Below are 16,538 nucleotides of genomic sequence, written 5' to 3'. Positions count from 1 at the left end.
ACGTTGTCTCCTTCTGCTGGAACACTGACTTCTTTCATTTAATGCCTGCAGACTATAAAAGAGAACCCAACCCAAAAAGTTTGGTTGATTAGTCTGTGGCATTCTGTTAAACTGTTGCTTATGGCGGTCTCTGTGAGCTTCTCAGCGACATTCAGCCAGCCAGGTATCCTGCCTGCAGTAGATGGAATGTGGCAATGGAACGCTGGCTGCGCGTGTCATAATAGGCTCTGAGCCTTTATATACCTGTGCACAGCAGCAGCCACCTTCAGTCTGCTGCTGGACAGCCAGCAGCAGCAGCAGCAGGAGAGGTATGTAATCAGGAGCCCTCCTGCTAAGGGTAGACAGCTGCTCGTTCCACCCCACCCCCCGCCTTAATTGGTTCTCCTCCCTTCCAACGGTGTTGAGGCGGGTGGGAACAGCAGGGGGTGAAGGTGCTGTGTTTAAAGAGGTGGAGTTATGCAGATCTAAAACGCGTGGATTGCAGCAGCAGCAAGCCGAAAAGTGCAGGCATGTAAGGGATCTAGAGGTTGACAACATGTCTTCTTAACGGGAGTCCAGGAGCTCATCTCCACAAATGGACTTTTTAGGATCCTTGGGTGGCTCCGTAGTTTGAAACCAATTCTGGTTATCGCTTCTCGGCCTTTTGGCTAAGATCAAGTGTAGTATCTGTTCTTATCAGTTTAATATCTGATACGTCCCCTATCTGGGGACCATATATTAAATGGATTTTTAGAACAGGGAGATGGAAAAAGAGCTTGCTCTGTCCACTCCACGCATTGACCTGGTATTGCAGTATCTCCAGGACCGGTGCACCCCTTCTTTAATGCAGTTTCTAAAATCAGAAAGAATTGAATTCAATGTTTTTTGTTCATTTTGCTTGTTTGTCGGATTTTGGGATGGACTCTTTGGCTCTGCTTTTCTTCTCCTCATTGGATTTTTCATGTTCAAAGTTGCAGAAGCCAGATTACAAGCTCATTTTGGTTCAACTTCAGCAACTGTGCATTGCATTGCCATGTAATGTGATGCAATGCTATCTTTCTAGCTCTCCCTTTCTACTTCCTTTTGGATAAACAGACATATTAGGCAAGCATTTTGGAGCTTTCACCTAAATAACTACAGGTGGTGAGATAAGCTGCACAATATAATTGACCTTTCAGTATATTGTTGCACACACACCATCTATTTAGCAAATGCCCTTGTTATCAACAGCAGCCTTTTAAACTCACCCGAGCTAACAGGTATGTGCGCTGGTTACACTGCTGCGCTTAAAATTTCTTTTTTGGTTTGCTACAATGCCTTTTCTGAAACGTTGTCTCCTTCTGCTGGAACACTGACTTCTTTCATTTAATGCCTGCAGACTATAAAAGAGAACCCAACCCAAAAAGTTTGGTTGATTAGTCTGTGGCATTCTGTTAAACTGTTGCTTATGGCGGTCTCTGTGAGCTTCTCAGCGACATTCAGCCAGCCAGGTATCCTGCCTGCAGTAGATGGAATGTGGCAATGGAACGCTGGCTGCGCGTGTCATAATAGGCTCTGAGCCTTTATATACCTGTGCACAGCAGCAGCCACCTTCAGTCTGCTGCTGGACAGCCAGCAGCAGCAGCAGCAGGAGAGGTATGTAATCAGGAGCCCTCCTGCTAAGGGTAGACAGCTGCTCGTTCCACCCCACCCCCCGCCTTAATTGGTTCTCCTCCCTTCCAACGGTGTTGAGGCGGGTGGGAACAGCAGGGGGTGAAGGTGCTGTGTTTAAAGAGGTGGAGTTATGCAGATCTAAAACGCGTGGATTGCAGCAGCAGCAAGCCGAAAAGTGCAGGCATGTAAGGGATCTAGAGGTTGACAACATGTCTTCTTAACGGGAGTCCAGGAGCTCATCTCCACAAATGGACTTTTTAGGATCCTTGGGTGGCTCCGTAGTTTGAAACCAATTCTGGTTATCGCTTCTCGGCCTTTTGGCTAAGATCAAGTGTAGTATCTGTTCTTATCAGTTTAATATCTGATACGTCCCCTATCTGGGGACCATATATTAAATGGATTTTTAGAACAGGGAGATGGAAAAAGAGCTTGCTCTGTCCACTCCACGCATTGACCTGGTATTGCAGTATCTCCAGGACCGGTGCACCCCTTCTTTAATGCAGTTTCTAAAATCAGAAAGAATTGAATTCAATGTTTTTTGTTCATTTTGCTTGTTTGTCGGATTTTGGGATGGACTCTTTGGCTCTGCTTTTCTTCTCCTCATTGGATTTTTCATGTTCAAAGTTGCAGAAGCCAGATTACAAGCTCATTTTGGTTCAACTTCAGCAACTGTGCATTGCATTGCCATGTAATGTGATGCAATGCTATCTTTCTAGCTCTCCCTTTCTACTTCCTTTTGGATAAACAGACATATTAGGCAAGCATTTTGGAGCTTTCACCTAAATAACTACAGGTGGTGAGATAAGCTGCACAATATAATTGACCTTTCAGTATATTGTTGCACACACACCATCTATTTAGCAAATGCCCTTGTTATCAACAGCAGCCTTTTAAACTCACCCGAGCTAACAGGTATGTGCGCTGGTTACACTGCTGCGCTTAAAATTTCTTTTTTGGTTTGCTACAATGCCTTTTCTGAAACGTTGTCTCCTTCTGCTGGAACACTGACTTCTTTCATTTAATGCCTGCAGACTATAAAAGAGAACCCAACCCAAAAAGTTTGGTTGATTAGTCTGTGGCATTCTGTTAAACTGTTGCTTATGGCGGTCTCTGTGAGCTTCTCAGCGACATTCAGCCAGCCAGGTATCCTGCCTGCAGTAGATGGAATGTGGCAATGGAACGCTGGCTGCGCGTGTCATAATAGGCTCTGAGCCTTTATATACCTGTGCACAGCAGCAGCCACCTTCAGTCTGCTGCTGGACAGCCAGCAGCAGCAGCAGCAGGAGAGGTATGTAATCAGGAGCCCTCCTGCTAAGGGTAGACAGCTGCTCGTTCCACCCCACCCCCCGCCTTAATTGGTTCTCCTCCCTTCCAACGGTGTTGAGGCGGGTGGGAACAGCAGGGGGTGAAGGTGCTGTGTTTAAAGAGGTGGAGTTATGCAGATCTAAAACGCGTGGATTGCAGCAGCAGCAAGCCGAAAAGTGCAGGCATGTAAGGGATCTAGAGGTTGACAACATGTCTTCTTAACGGGAGTCCAGGAGCTCATCTCCACAAATGGACTTTTTAGGATCCTTGGGTGGCTCCGTAGTTTGAAACCAATTCTGGTTATCGCTTCTCGGCCTTTTGGCTAAGATCAAGTGTAGTATCTGTTCTTATCAGTTTAATATCTGATACGTCCCCTATCTGGGGACCATATATTAAATGGATTTTTAGAACAGGGAGATGGAAAAAGAGCTTTCTCTGTCCACTCCACGCATTGACCTGGTATTGCAGTATCTCCAGGACCGGTGCACCCCTTCTTTAATGCAGTTTCTAAAATCAGAAAGAATTGAATTCAATGTTTTTTGTTCATTTTGCTTGTTTGTCGGATTTTGGGATGGACTCTTTGGCTCTGCTTTTCTTCTCCTCATTGGATTTTTCATGTTCAAAGTTGCAGAAGCCAGATTACAAGCTCATTTTGGTTCAACTTCAGCAACTGTGCATTGCATTGCCATGTAATGTGATGCAATGCTATCTTTCTAGCTCTCCCTTTCTACTTCCTTTTGGATAAACAGACATATTAGGCAAGCATTTTGGAGCTTTCACCTAAATAACTACAGGTGGTGAGATAAGCTGCACAATATAATTGACCTTTCAGTATATTGTTGCACACACACCATCTATTTAGCAAATGCCCTTGTTATCAACAGCAGCCTTTTAAACTCACCCGAGCTAACAGGTATGTGCGCTGGTTACACTGCTGCGCTTAAAATTTCTTTTTTGGTTTGCTACAATGCCTTTTCTGAAACGTTGTCTCCTTCTGCTGGAACACTGACTTCTTTCATTTAATGCCTGCAGACTATAAAAGAGAACCCAACCCAAAAAGTTTGGTTGATTAGTCTGTGGCATTCTGTTAAACTGTTGCTTATGGCGGTCTCTGTGAGCTTCTCAGCGACATTCAGCCAGCCAGGTATCCTGCCTGCAGTAGATGGAATGTGGCAATGGAACGCTGGCTGCGCGTGTCATAATAGGCTCTGAGCCTTTATATACCTGTGCACAGCAGCAGCCACCTTCAGTCTGCTGCTGGACAGCCAGCAGCAGCAGCAGCAGGAGAGGTATGTAATCAGGAGCCCTCCTGCTAAGGGTAGACAGCTGCTCGTTCCACCCCACCCCCCGCCTTAATTGGTTCTCCTCCCTTCCAACGGTGTTGAGGCGGGTGGGAACAGCAGGGGGTGAAGGTGCTGTGTTTAAAGAGGTGGAGTTATGCAGATCTAAAACGCGTGGATTGCAGCAGCAGCAAGCCGAAAAGTGCAGGCATGTAAGGGATCTAGAGGTTGACAACATGTCTTCTTAACGGGAGTCCAGGAGCTCATCTCCACAAATGGACTTTTTAGGATCCTTGGGTGGCTCCGTAGTTTGAAACCAATTCTGGTTATCGCTTCTCGGCCTTTTGGCTAAGATCAAGTGTAGTATCTGTTCTTATCAGTTTAATATCTGATACGTCCCCTATCTGGGGACCATATATTAAATGGATTTTTAGAACAGGGAGATGGAAAAAGAGCTTGCTCTGTCCACTCCACGCATTGACCTGGTATTGCAGTATCTCCAGGACCGGTGCACCCCTTCTTTAATGCAGTTTCTAAAATCAGAAAGAATTGAATTCAATGTTTTTTGTTCATTTTGCTTGTTTGTCGGATTTTGGGATGGACTCTTTGGCTCTGCTTTTCTTCTCCTCATTGGATTTTTCATGTTCAAAGTTGCAGAAGCCAGATTACAAGCTCATTTTGGTTCAACTTCAGCAACTGTGCATTGCATTGCCATGTAATGTGATGCAATGCTATCTTTCTAGCTCTCCCTTTCTACTTCCTTTTGGATAAACAGACATATTAGGCAAGCATTTTGGAGCTTTCACCTAAATAACTACAGGTGGTGAGATAAGCTGCACAATATAATTGACCTTTCAGTATATTGTTGCACACACACCATCTATTTAGCAAATGCCCTTGTTATCAACAGCAGCCTTTTAAACTCACCCGAGCTAACAGGTATGTGCGCTGGTTACACTGCTGCGCTTAAAATTTCTTTTTTGGTTTGCTACAATGCCTTTTCTGAAACGTTGTCTCCTTCTGCTGGAACACTGACTTCTTTCATTTAATGCCTGCAGACTATAAAAGAGAACCCAACCCAAAAAGTTTGGTTGATTAGTCTGTGGCATTCTGTTAAACTGTTGCTTATGGCGGTCTCTGTGAGCTTCTCAGCGACATTCAGCCAGCCAGGTATCCTGCCTGCAGTAGATGGAATGTGGCAATGGAACGCTGGCTGCGCGTGTCATAATAGGCTCTGAGCCTTTATATACCTGTGCACAGCAGCAGCCACCTTCAGTCTGCTGCTGGACAGCCAGCAGCAGCAGCAGCAGGAGAGGTATGTAATCAGGAGCCCTCCTGCTAAGGGTAGACAGCTGCTCGTTCCACCCCACCCCCCGCCTTAATTGGTTCTCCTCCCTTCCAACGGTGTTGAGGCGGGTGGGAACAGCAGGGGGTGAAGGTGCTGTGTTTAAAGAGGTGGAGTTATGCAGATCTAAAACGCGTGGATTGCAGCAGCAGCAAGCCGAAAAGTGCAGGCATGTAAGGGATCTAGAGGTTGACAACATGTCTTCTTAACGGGAGTCCAGGAGCTCATCTCCACAAATGGACTTTTTAGGATCCTTGGGTGGCTCCGTAGTTTGAAACCAATTCTGGTTATCGCTTCTCGGCCTTTTGGCTAAGATCAAGTGTAGTATCTGTTCTTATCAGTTTAATATCTGATACGTCCCCTATCTGGGGACCATATATTAAATGGATTTTTAGAACAGGGAGATGGAAAAAGAGCTTGCTCTGTCCACTCCACGCATTGACCTGGTATTGCAGTATCTCCAGGACCGGTGCACCCCTTCTTTAATGCAGTTTCTAAAATCAGAAAGAATTGAATTCAATGTTTTTTGTTCATTTTGCTTGTTTGTCGGATTTTGGGATGGACTCTTTGGCTCTGCTTTTCTTCTCCTCATTGGATTTTTCATGTTCAAAGTTGCAGAAGCCAGATTACAAGCTCATTTTGGTTCAACTTCAGCAACTGTGCATTGCATTGCCATGTAATGTGATGCAATGCTATCTTTCTAGCTCTCCCTTTCTACTTCCTTTTGGATAAACAGACATATTAGGCAAGCATTTTGGAGCTTTCACCTAAATAACTACAGGTGGTGAGATAAGCTGCACAATATAATTGACCTTTCAGTATATTGTTGCACACACACCATCTATTTAGCAAATGCCCTTGTTATCAACAGCAGCCTTTTAAACTCACCCGAGCTAACAGGTATGTGCGCTGGTTACACTGCTGCGCTTAAAATTTCTTTTTTGGTTTGCTACAATGCCTTTTCTGAAACGTTGTCTCCTTCTGCTGGAACACTGACTTCTTTCATTTAATGCCTGCAGACTATAAAAGAGAACCCAACCCAAAAAGTTTGGTTGATTAGTCTGTGGCATTCTGTTAAACTGTTGCTTATGGCGGTCTCTGTGAGCTTCTCAGCGACATTCAGCCAGCCAGGTATCCTGCCTGCAGTAGATGGAATGTGGCAATGGAACGCTGGCTGCGCGTGTCATAATAGGCTCTGAGCCTTTATATACCTGTGCACAGCAGCAGCCACCTTCAGTCTGCTGCTGGACAGCCAGCAGCAGCAGCAGCAGGAGAGGTATGTAATCAGGAGCCCTCCTGCTAAGGGTAGACAGCTGCTCGTTCCACCCCACCCCCCGCCTTAATTGGTTCTCCTCCCTTCCAACGGTGTTGAGGCGGGTGGGAACAGCAGGGGGTGAAGGTGCTGTGTTTAAAGAGGTGGAGTTATGCAGATCTAAAACGCGTGGATTGCAGCAGCAGCAAGCCGAAAAGTGCAGGCATGTAAGGGATCTAGAGGTTGACAACATGTCTTCTTAACGGGAGTCCAGGAGCTCATCTCCACAAATGGACTTTTTAGGATCCTTGGGTGGCTCCGTAGTTTGAAACCAATTCTGGTTATCGCTTCTCGGCCTTTTGGCTAAGATCAAGTGTAGTATCTGTTCTTATCAGTTTAATATCTGATACGTCCCCTATCTGGGGACCATATATTAAATGGATTTTTAGAACAGGGAGATGGAAAAAGAGCTTGCTCTGTCCACTCCACGCATTGACCTGGTATTGCAGTATCTCCAGGACCGGTGCACCCCTTCTTTAATGCAGTTTCTAAAATCAGAAAGAATTGAATTCAATGTTTTTTGTTCATTTTGCTTGTTTGTCGGATTTTGGGATGGACTCTTTGGCTCTGCTTTTCTTCTCCTCATTGGATTTTTCATGTTCAAAGTTGCAGAAGCCAGATTACAAGCTCATTTTGGTTCAACTTCAGCAACTGTGCATTGCATTGCCATGTAATGTGATGCAATGCTATCTTTCTAGCTCTCCCTTTCTACTTCCTTTTGGATAAACAGACATATTAGGCAAGCATTTTGGAGCTTTCACCTAAATAACTACAGGTGGTGAGATAAGCTGCACAATATAATTGACCTTTCAGTATATTGTTGCACACACACCATCTATTTAGCAAATGCCCTTGTTATCAACAGCAGCCTTTTAAACTCACCCGAGCTAACAGGTATGTGCGCTGGTTACACTGCTGCGCTTAAAATTTCTTTTTTGGTTTGCTACAATGCCTTTTCTGAAACGTTGTCTCCTTCTGCTGGAACACTGACTTCTTTCATTTAATGCCTGCAGACTATAAAAGAGAACCCAACCCAAAAAGTTTGGTTGATTAGTCTGTGGCATTCTGTTAAACTGTTGCTTATGGCGGTCTCTGTGAGCTTCTCAGCGACATTCAGCCAGCCAGGTATCCTGCCTGCAGTAGATGGAATGTGGCAATGGAACGCTGGCTGCGCGTGTCATAATAGGCTCTGAGCCTTTATATACCTGTGCACAGCAGCAGCCACCTTCAGTCTGCTGCTGGACAGCCAGCAGCAGCAGCAGCAGGAGAGGTATGTAATCAGGAGCCCTCCTGCTAAGGGTAGACAGCTGCTCGTTCCACCCCACCCCCCGCCTTAATTGGTTCTCCTCCCTTCCAACGGTGTTGAGGCGGGTGGGAACAGCAGGGGGTGAAGGTGCTGTGTTTAAAGAGGTGGAGTTATGCAGATCTAAAACGCGTGGATTGCAGCAGCAGCAAGCCGAAAAGTGCAGGCATGTAAGGGATCTAGAGGTTGACAACATGTCTTCTTAACGGGAGTCCAGGAGCTCATCTCCACAAATGGACTTTTTAGGATCCTTGGGTGGCTCCGTAGTTTGAAACCAATTCTGGTTATCGCTTCTCGGCCTTTTGGCTAAGATCAAGTGTAGTATCTGTTCTTATCAGTTTAATATCTGATACGTCCCCTATCTGGGGACCATATATTAAATGGATTTTTAGAACAGGGAGATGGAAAAAGAGCTTGCTCTGTCCACTCCACGCATTGACCTGGTATTGCAGTATCTCCAGGACCGGTGCACCCCTTCTTTAATGCAGTTTCTAAAATCAGAAAGAATTGAATTCAATGTTTTTTGTTCATTTTGCTTGTTTGTCGGATTTTGGGATGGACTCTTTGGCTCTGCTTTTCTTCTCCTCATTGGATTTTTCATGTTCAAAGTTGCAGAAGCCAGATTACAAGCTCATTTTGGTTCAACTTCAGCAACTGTGCATTGCATTGCCATGTAATGTGATGCAATGCTATCTTTCTAGCTCTCCCTTTCTACTTCCTTTTGGATAAACAGACATATTAGGCAAGCATTTTGGAGCTTTCACCTAAATAACTACAGGTGGTGAGATAAGCTGCACAATATAATTGACCTTTCAGTATATTGTTGCACACACACCATCTATTTAGCAAATGCCCTTGTTATCAACAGCAGCCTTTTAAACTCACCCGAGCTAACAGGTATGTGCGCTGGTTACACTGCTGCGCTTAAAATTTCTTTTTTGGTTTGCTACAATGCCTTTTCTGAAACGTTGTCTCCTTCTGCTGGAACACTGACTTCTTTCATTTAATGCCTGCAGACTATAAAAGAGAACCCAACCCAAAAAGTTTGGTTGATTAGTCTGTGGCATTCTGTTAAACTGTTGCTTATGGCGGTCTCTGTGAGCTTCTCAGCGACATTCAGCCAGCCAGGTATCCTGCCTGCAGTAGATGGAATGTGGCAATGGAACGCTGGCTGCGCGTGTCATAATAGGCTCTGAGCCTTTATATACCTGTGCACAGCAGCAGCCACCTTCAGTCTGCTGCTGGACAGCCAGCAGCAGCAGCAGCAGGAGAGGTATGTAATCAGGAGCCCTCCTGCTAAGGGTAGACAGCTGCTCGTTCCACCCCACCCCCCGCCTTAATTGGTTCTCCTCCCTTCCAACGGTGTTGAGGCGGGTGGGAACAGCAGGGGGTGAAGGTGCTGTGTTTAAAGAGGTGGAGTTATGCAGATCTAAAACGCGTGGATTGCAGCAGCAGCAAGCCGAAAAGTGCAGGCATGTAAGGGATCTAGAGGTTGACAACATGTCTTCTTAACGGGAGTCCAGGAGCTCATCTCCACAAATGGACTTTTTAGGATCCTTGGGTGGCTCCGTAGTTTGAAACCAATTCTGGTTATCGCTTCTCGGCCTTTTGGCTAAGATCAAGTGTAGTATCTGTTCTTATCAGTTTAATATCTGATACGTCCCCTATCTGGGGACCATATATTAAATGGATTTTTAGAACAGGGAGATGGAAAAAGAGCTTGCTCTGTCCACTCCACGCATTGACCTGGTATTGCAGTATCTCCAGGACCGGTGCACCCCTTCTTTAATGCAGTTTCTAAAATCAGAAAGAATTGAATTCAATGTTTTTTGTTCATTTTGCTTGTTTGTCGGATTTTGGGATGGACTCTTTGGCTCTGCTTTTCTTCTCCTCATTGGATTTTTCATGTTCAAAGTTGCAGAAGCCAGATTACAAGCTCATTTTGGTTCAACTTCAGCAACTGTGCATTGCATTGCCATGTAATGTGATGCAATGCTATCTTTCTAGCTCTCCCTTTCTACTTCCTTTTGGATAAACAGACATATTAGGCAAGCATTTTGGAGCTTTCACCTAAATAACTACAGGTGGTGAGATAAGCTGCACAATATAATTGACCTTTCAGTATATTGTTGCACACACACCATCTATTTAGCAAATGCCCTTGTTATCAACAGCAGCCTTTTAAACTCACCCGAGCTAACAGGTATGTGCGCTGGTTACACTGCTGCGCTTAAAATTTCTTTTTTGGTTTGCTACAATGCCTTTTCTGAAACGTTGTCTCCTTCTGCTGGAACACTGACTTCTTTCATTTAATGCCTGCAGACTATAAAAGAGAACCCAACCCAAAAAGTTTGGTTGATTAGTCTGTGGCATTCTGTTAAACTGTTGCTTATGGCGGTCTCTGTGAGCTTCTCAGCGACATTCAGCCAGCCAGGTATCCTGCCTGCAGTAGATGGAATGTGGCAATGGAACGCTGGCTGCGCGTGTCATAATAGGCTCTGAGCCTTTATATACCTGTGCACAGCAGCAGCCACCTTCAGTCTGCTGCTGGACAGCCAGCAGCAGCAGCAGCAGGAGAGGTATGTAATCAGGAGCCCTCCTGCTAAGGGTAGACAGCTGCTCGTTCCACCCCACCCCCCGCCTTAATTGGTTCTCCTCCCTTCCAACGGTGTTGAGGCGGGTGGGAACAGCAGGGGGTGAAGGTGCTGTGTTTAAAGAGGTGGAGTTATGCAGATCTAAAACGCGTGGATTGCAGCAGCAGCAAGCCGAAAAGTGCAGGCATGTAAGGGATCTAGAGGTTGACAACATGTCTTCTTAACGGGAGTCCAGGAGCTCATCTCCACAAATGGACTTTTTAGGATCCTTGGGTGGCTCCGTAGTTTGAAACCAATTCTGGTTATCGCTTCTCGGCCTTTTGGCTAAGATCAAGTGTAGTATCTGTTCTTATCAGTTTAATATCTGATACGTCCCCTATCTGGGGACCATATATTAAATGGATTTTTAGAACAGGGAGATGGAAAAAGAGCTTGCTCTGTCCACTCCACGCATTGACCTGGTATTGCAGTATCTCCAGGACCGGTGCACCCCTTCTTTAATGCAGTTTCTAAAATCAGAAAGAATTGAATTCAATGTTTTTTGTTCATTTTGCTTGTTTGTCGGATTTTGGGATGGACTCTTTGGCTCTGCTTTTCTTCTCCTCATTGGATTTTTCATGTTCAAAGTTGCAGAAGCCAGATTACAAGCTCATTTTGGTTCAACTTCAGCAACTGTGCATTGCATTGCCATGTAATGTGATGCAATGCTATCTTTCTAGCTCTCCCTTTCTACTTCCTTTTGGATAAACAGACATATTAGGCAAGCATTTTGGAGCTTTCACCTAAATAACTACAGGTGGTGAGATAAGCTGCACAATATAATTGACCTTTCAGTATATTGTTGCACACACACCATCTATTTAGCAAATGCCCTTGTTATCAACAGCAGCCTTTTAAACTCACCCGAGCTAACAGGTATGTGCGCTGGTTACACTGCTGCGCTTAAAATTTCTTTTTTGGTTTGCTACAATGCCTTTTCTGAAACGTTGTCTCCTTCTGCTGGAACACTGACTTCTTTCATTTAATGCCTGCAGACTATAAAAGAGAACCCAACCCAAAAAGTTTGGTTGATTAGTCTGTGGCATTCTGTTAAACTGTTGCTTATGGCGGTCTCTGTGAGCTTCTCAGCGACATTCAGCCAGCCAGGTATCCTGCCTGCAGTAGATGGAATGTGGCAATGGAACGCTGGCTGCGCGTGTCATAATAGGCTCTGAGCCTTTATATACCTGTGCACAGCAGCAGCCACCTTCAGTCTGCTGCTGGACAGCCAGCAGCAGCAGCAGCAGGAGAGGTATGTAATCAGGAGCCCTCCTGCTAAGGGTAGACAGCTGCTCGTTCCACCCCACCCCCCGCCTTAATTGGTTCTCCTCCCTTCCAACGGTGTTGAGGCGGGTGGGAACAGCAGGGGGTGAAGGTGCTGTGTTTAAAGAGGTGGAGTTATGCAGATCTAAAACGCGTGGATTGCAGCAGCAGCAAGCCGAAAAGTGCAGGCATGTAAGGGATCTAGAGGTTGACAACATGTCTTCTTAACGGGAGTCCAGGAGCTCATCTCCACAAATGGACTTTTTAGGATCCTTGGGTGGCTCCGTAGTTTGAAACCAATTCTGGTTATCGCTTCTCGGCCTTTTGGCTAAGATCAAGTGTAGTATCTGTTCTTATCAGTTTAATATCTGATACGTCCCCTATCTGGGGACCATATATTAAATGGATTTTTAGAACAGGGAGATGGAAAAAGAGCTTGCTCTGTCCACTCCACGCATTGACCTGGTATTGCAGTATCTCCAGGACCGGTGCACCCCTTCTTTAATGCAGTTTCTAAAATCAGAAAGAATTGAATTCAATGTTTTTTGTTCATTTTGCTTGTTTGTCGGATTTTGGGATGGACTCTTTGGCTCTGCTTTTCTTCTCCTCATTGGATTTTTCATGTTCAAAGTTGCAGAAGCCAGATTACAAGCTCATTTTGGTTCAACTTCAGCAACTGTGCATTGCATTGCCATGTAATGTGATGCAATGCTATCTTTCTAGCTCTCCCTTTCTACTTCCTTTTGGATAAACAGACATATTAGGCAAGCATTTTGGAGCTTTCACCTAAATAACTACAGGTGGTGAGATAAGCTGCACAATATAATTGACCTTTCAGTATATTGTTGCACACACACCATCTATTTAGCAAATGCCCTTGTTATCAACAGCAGCCTTTTAAACTCACCCGAGCTAACAGGTATGTGCGCTGGTTACACTGCTGCGCTTAAAATTTCTTTTTTGGTTTGCTACAATGCCTTTTCTGAAACGTTGTCTCCTTCTGCTGGAACACTGACTTCTTTCATTTAATGCCTGCAGACTATAAAAGAGAACCCAACCCAAAAAGTTTGGTTGATTAGTCTGTGGCATTCTGTTAAACTGTTGCTTATGGCGGTCTCTGTGAGCTTCTCAGCGACATTCAGCCAGCCAGGTATCCTGCCTGCAGTAGATGGAATGTGGCAATGGAACGCTGGCTGCGCGTGTCATAATAGGCTCTGAGCCTTTATATACCTGTGCACAGCAGCAGCCACCTTCAGTCTGCTGCTGGACAGCCAGCAGCAGCAGCAGCAGGAGAGGTATGTAATCAGGAGCCCTCCTGCTAAGGGTAGACAGCTGCTCGTTCCACCCCACCCCCCGCCTTAATTGGTTCTCCTCCCTTCCAACGGTGTTGAGGCGGGTGGGAACAGCAGGGGGTGAAGGTGCTGTGTTTAAAGAGGTGGAGTTATGCAGATCTAAAACGCGTGGATTGCAGCAGCAGCAAGCCGAAAAGTGCAGGCATGTAAGGGATCTAGAGGTTGACAACATGTCTTCTTAACGGGAGTCCAGGAGCTCATCTCCACAAATGGACTTTTTAGGATCCTTGGGTGGCTCCGTAGTTTGAAACCAATTCTGGTTATCGCTTCTCGGCCTTTTGGCTAAGATCAAGTGTAGTATCTGTTCTTATCAGTTTAATATCTGATACGTCCCCTATCTGGGGACCATATATTAAATGGATTTTTAGAACAGGGAGATGGAAAAAGAGCTTGCTCTGTCCACTCCACGCATTGACCTGGTATTGCAGTATCTCCAGGACCGGTGCACCCCTTCTTTAATGCAGTTTCTAAAATCAGAAAGAATTGAATTCAATGTTTTTTGTTCATTTTGCTTGTTTGTCGGATTTTGGGATGGACTCTTTGGCTCTGCTTTTCTTCTCCTCATTGGATTTTTCATGTTCAAAGTTGCAGAAGCCAGATTACAAGCTCATTTTGGTTCAACTTCAGCAACTGTGCATTGCATTGCCATGTAATGTGATGCAATGCTATCTTTCTAGCTCTCCCTTTCTACTTCCTTTTGGATAAACAGACATATTAGGCAAGCATTTTGGAGCTTTCACCTAAATAACTACAGGTGGTGAGATAAGCTGCACAATATAATTGACCTTTCAGTATATTGTTGCACACACACCATCTATTTAGCAAATGCCCTTGTTATCAACAGCAGCCTTTTAAACTCACCCGAGCTAACAGGTATGTGCGCTGGTTACACTGCTGCGCTTAAAATTTCTTTTTTGGTTTGCTACAATGCCTTTTCTGAAACGTTGTCTCCTTCTGCTGGAACACTGACTTCTTTCATTTAATGCCTGCAGACTATAAAAGAGAACCCAACCCAAAAAGTTTGGTTGATTAGTCTGTGGCATTCTGTTAAACTGTTGCTTATGGCGGTCTCTGTGAGCTTCTCAGCGACATTCAGCCAGCCAGGTATCCTGCCTGCAGTAGATGGAATGTGGCAATGGAACGCTGGCTGCGCGTGTCATAATAGGCTCTGAGCCTTTATATACCTGTGCACAGCAGCAGCCACCTTCAGTCTGCTGCTGGACAGCCAGCAGCAGCAGCAGCAGGAGAGGTATGTAATCAGGAGCCCTCCTGCTAAGGGTAGACAGCTGCTCGTTCCACCCCACCCCCGCCTTAATTGGTTCTCCTCCCTTCCAACGGTGTTGAGGCGGGTGGGAACAGCAGGGGGTGAAGGTGCTGTGTTTAAAGAGGTGGAGTTATGCAGATCTAAAACGCGTGGATTGCAGCAGCAGCAAGCCGAAAAGTGCAGGCATGTAAGGGATCTAGAGGTTGACAACATGTCTTCTTAACGGGAGTCCAGGAGCTCATCTCCACAAATGGACTTTTTAGGATCCTTGGGTGGCTCCGTAGTTTGAAACCAATTCTGGTTATCGCTTCTCGGCCTTTTGGCTAAGATCAAGTGTAGTATCTGTTCTTATCAGTTTAATATCTGATACGTCCCCTATCTGGGGACCATATATTAAATGGATTTTTAGAACAGGGAGATGGAAAAAGAGCTTGCTCTGTCCACTCCACGCATTGACCTGGTATTGCAGTATCTCCAGGACCGGTGCACCCCTTCTTTAATGCAGTTTCTAAAATCAGAAAGAATTGAATTCAATGTTTTTTGTTCATTTTGCTTGTTTGTCGGATTTTGGGGATGGACTCTTTGGCTCTGCTTTTCTTCTCCTCATTGGATTTTTCATGTTCAAAGTTGCAGAAGCCAGATTACAAGCTCATTTTGGTTCAACTTCAGCAACTGTGCATTGCATTGCCATGTAATGTGATGCAATGCTATCTTTCTAGCTCTCCCTTTCTACTTCCTTTTGGATAAACAGACATATTAGGCAAGCATTTTGGAGCTTTCACCTAAATAACTACAGGTGGTGAGATAAGCTGCACAATATAATTGACCTTTCAGTATATTGTTGCACACACACCATCTATTTAGCAAATGCCCTTGTTATCAACAGCAGCCTTTTAAACTCACCCGAGCTAACAGGTATGTGCGCTGGTTACACTGCTGCGCTTAAAATTTCTTTTTTGGTTTGCTACAATGCCTTTTCTGAAACGTTGTCTCCTTCTGCTGGAACACTGACTTCTTTCATTTAATGCCTGCAGACTATAAAAGAGAACCCAACCCAAAAAGTTTGGTTGATTAGTCTGTGGCATTCTGTTAAACTGTTGCTTATGGCGGTCTCTGTGAGCTTCTCAGCGACATTCAGCCAGCCAGGTATCCTGCCTGCAGTAGATGGAATGTGGCAATGGAACGCTGGCTGCGCGTGTCATAATAGGCTCTGAGCCTTTATATACCTGTGCACAGCAGCAGCCACCTTCAGTCTGCTGCTGGACAGCCAGCAGCAGCAGCAGCAGGAGAGGTATGTAATCAGGAGCCCTCCTGCTAAGGGTAGACAGCTGCTCGTTCCACCCCACCCCCCGCCTTAATTGGTTCTCCTCCCTTCCAACGGTGTTGAGGCGGGTGGGAACAGCAGGGGGTGAAGGTGCTGTGTTTAAAGAGGTGGAGTTATGCAGATCTAAACGCGTGGATTGCAGCAGCAGCAAGCCGAAAAGTGCAGGCATGTAAGGGATCTAGAGGTTGACAACATGTCTTCTTAACGGGAGTCCAGGAGCTCATCTCCACAAATGGACTTTTTAGGATCCTTGGGTGGCTCCGTAGTTTGAAACCAATTCTGGTTATCGCTTCTCGGCCTTTTGGCTAAGATCAAGTGTAGTATCTGTTCTTATCAGTTTAATATCTGATACGTCCCCTATCTGGGGACCATATATTAAATGGATTTTTAGAACAGGGAGATGGAAAAAGAGCTTGCTCTGTCCACTCCACGCATTGACCTGGTATTGCAGTATCTCCAGGACCGGTGCACCCTTCTTTAATGCAGTTTCTAAAATCAGAAAGAATTGAATTCAATGTTTTTTGT

At 45.2% G+C, this 16,538-nt stretch overlaps 13 non-coding genes across 13 annotated transcripts; all 13 read left to right on the top strand.

Moving 5' to 3' along the window:
- Positions 1-627: 627 nt before the first annotated feature.
- LOC141247441 (U2 spliceosomal RNA) lies at positions 628-818 on the top strand. Its single transcript, XR_012310903.1, has one exon. It is a non-coding gene; the product is annotated as a U2 spliceosomal RNA (small nuclear RNA).
- Positions 819-1,933: 1,115 nt separating this feature from the next.
- On the top strand, positions 1,934-2,124 carry LOC141247440 (U2 spliceosomal RNA). The gene has a single exon (XR_012310902.1). It is a non-coding gene; the product is annotated as a U2 spliceosomal RNA (small nuclear RNA).
- A 1,115-nt stretch (positions 2,125-3,239) lies between these two features.
- On the top strand, positions 3,240-3,430 carry LOC141247436 (U2 spliceosomal RNA). Its single transcript, XR_012310898.1, has one exon. It is a non-coding gene; the product is annotated as a U2 spliceosomal RNA (small nuclear RNA).
- A 1,115-nt stretch (positions 3,431-4,545) lies between these two features.
- Positions 4,546-4,736, top strand: LOC141247439 (U2 spliceosomal RNA). The gene has a single exon (XR_012310901.1). It is a non-coding gene; the product is annotated as a U2 spliceosomal RNA (small nuclear RNA).
- Positions 4,737-5,851: 1,115 nt separating this feature from the next.
- Positions 5,852-6,042, top strand: LOC141247438 (U2 spliceosomal RNA). Its single transcript, XR_012310900.1, has one exon. It is a non-coding gene; the product is annotated as a U2 spliceosomal RNA (small nuclear RNA).
- Positions 6,043-7,157: 1,115 nt separating this feature from the next.
- On the top strand, positions 7,158-7,348 carry LOC141247431 (U2 spliceosomal RNA). The gene has a single exon (XR_012310894.1). It is a non-coding gene; the product is annotated as a U2 spliceosomal RNA (small nuclear RNA).
- Positions 7,349-8,463: 1,115 nt separating this feature from the next.
- Positions 8,464-8,654, top strand: LOC141247420 (U2 spliceosomal RNA). The gene has a single exon (XR_012310883.1). It is a non-coding gene; the product is annotated as a U2 spliceosomal RNA (small nuclear RNA).
- A 1,115-nt stretch (positions 8,655-9,769) lies between these two features.
- Positions 9,770-9,960, top strand: LOC141247481 (U2 spliceosomal RNA). The gene has a single exon (XR_012310941.1). It is a non-coding gene; the product is annotated as a U2 spliceosomal RNA (small nuclear RNA).
- A 1,115-nt stretch (positions 9,961-11,075) lies between these two features.
- On the top strand, positions 11,076-11,266 carry LOC141247470 (U2 spliceosomal RNA). The gene has a single exon (XR_012310930.1). It is a non-coding gene; the product is annotated as a U2 spliceosomal RNA (small nuclear RNA).
- A 1,115-nt stretch (positions 11,267-12,381) lies between these two features.
- On the top strand, positions 12,382-12,572 carry LOC141247458 (U2 spliceosomal RNA). Its single transcript, XR_012310919.1, has one exon. It is a non-coding gene; the product is annotated as a U2 spliceosomal RNA (small nuclear RNA).
- A 1,115-nt stretch (positions 12,573-13,687) lies between these two features.
- On the top strand, positions 13,688-13,878 carry LOC141247446 (U2 spliceosomal RNA). The gene has a single exon (XR_012310908.1). It is a non-coding gene; the product is annotated as a U2 spliceosomal RNA (small nuclear RNA).
- A 1,114-nt stretch (positions 13,879-14,992) lies between these two features.
- LOC141247413 (U2 spliceosomal RNA) lies at positions 14,993-15,183 on the top strand. Its single transcript, XR_012310877.1, has one exon. It is a non-coding gene; the product is annotated as a U2 spliceosomal RNA (small nuclear RNA).
- A 1,115-nt stretch (positions 15,184-16,298) lies between these two features.
- On the top strand, positions 16,299-16,489 carry LOC141247434 (U2 spliceosomal RNA). Its single transcript, XR_012310896.1, has one exon. It is a non-coding gene; the product is annotated as a U2 spliceosomal RNA (small nuclear RNA).
- The last annotated feature ends 49 nt before the right edge of the window (positions 16,490-16,538 follow it).

The sequence above is a fragment of the Phyllobates terribilis genome, unplaced genomic scaffold (genome assembly GCF_046119375.1).
Source record: "Phyllobates terribilis strain yellow unplaced genomic scaffold, ASM4611937v1 Scaffold_2981__1_contigs__length_96159, whole genome shotgun sequence".
NCBI lineage: Eukaryota > Metazoa > Chordata > Amphibia > Anura > Dendrobatidae > Phyllobates > Phyllobates terribilis.
Note: the sequence above shows the minus strand (reverse complement) of the source record. Positions and strands in the feature narration are given on the sequence as shown.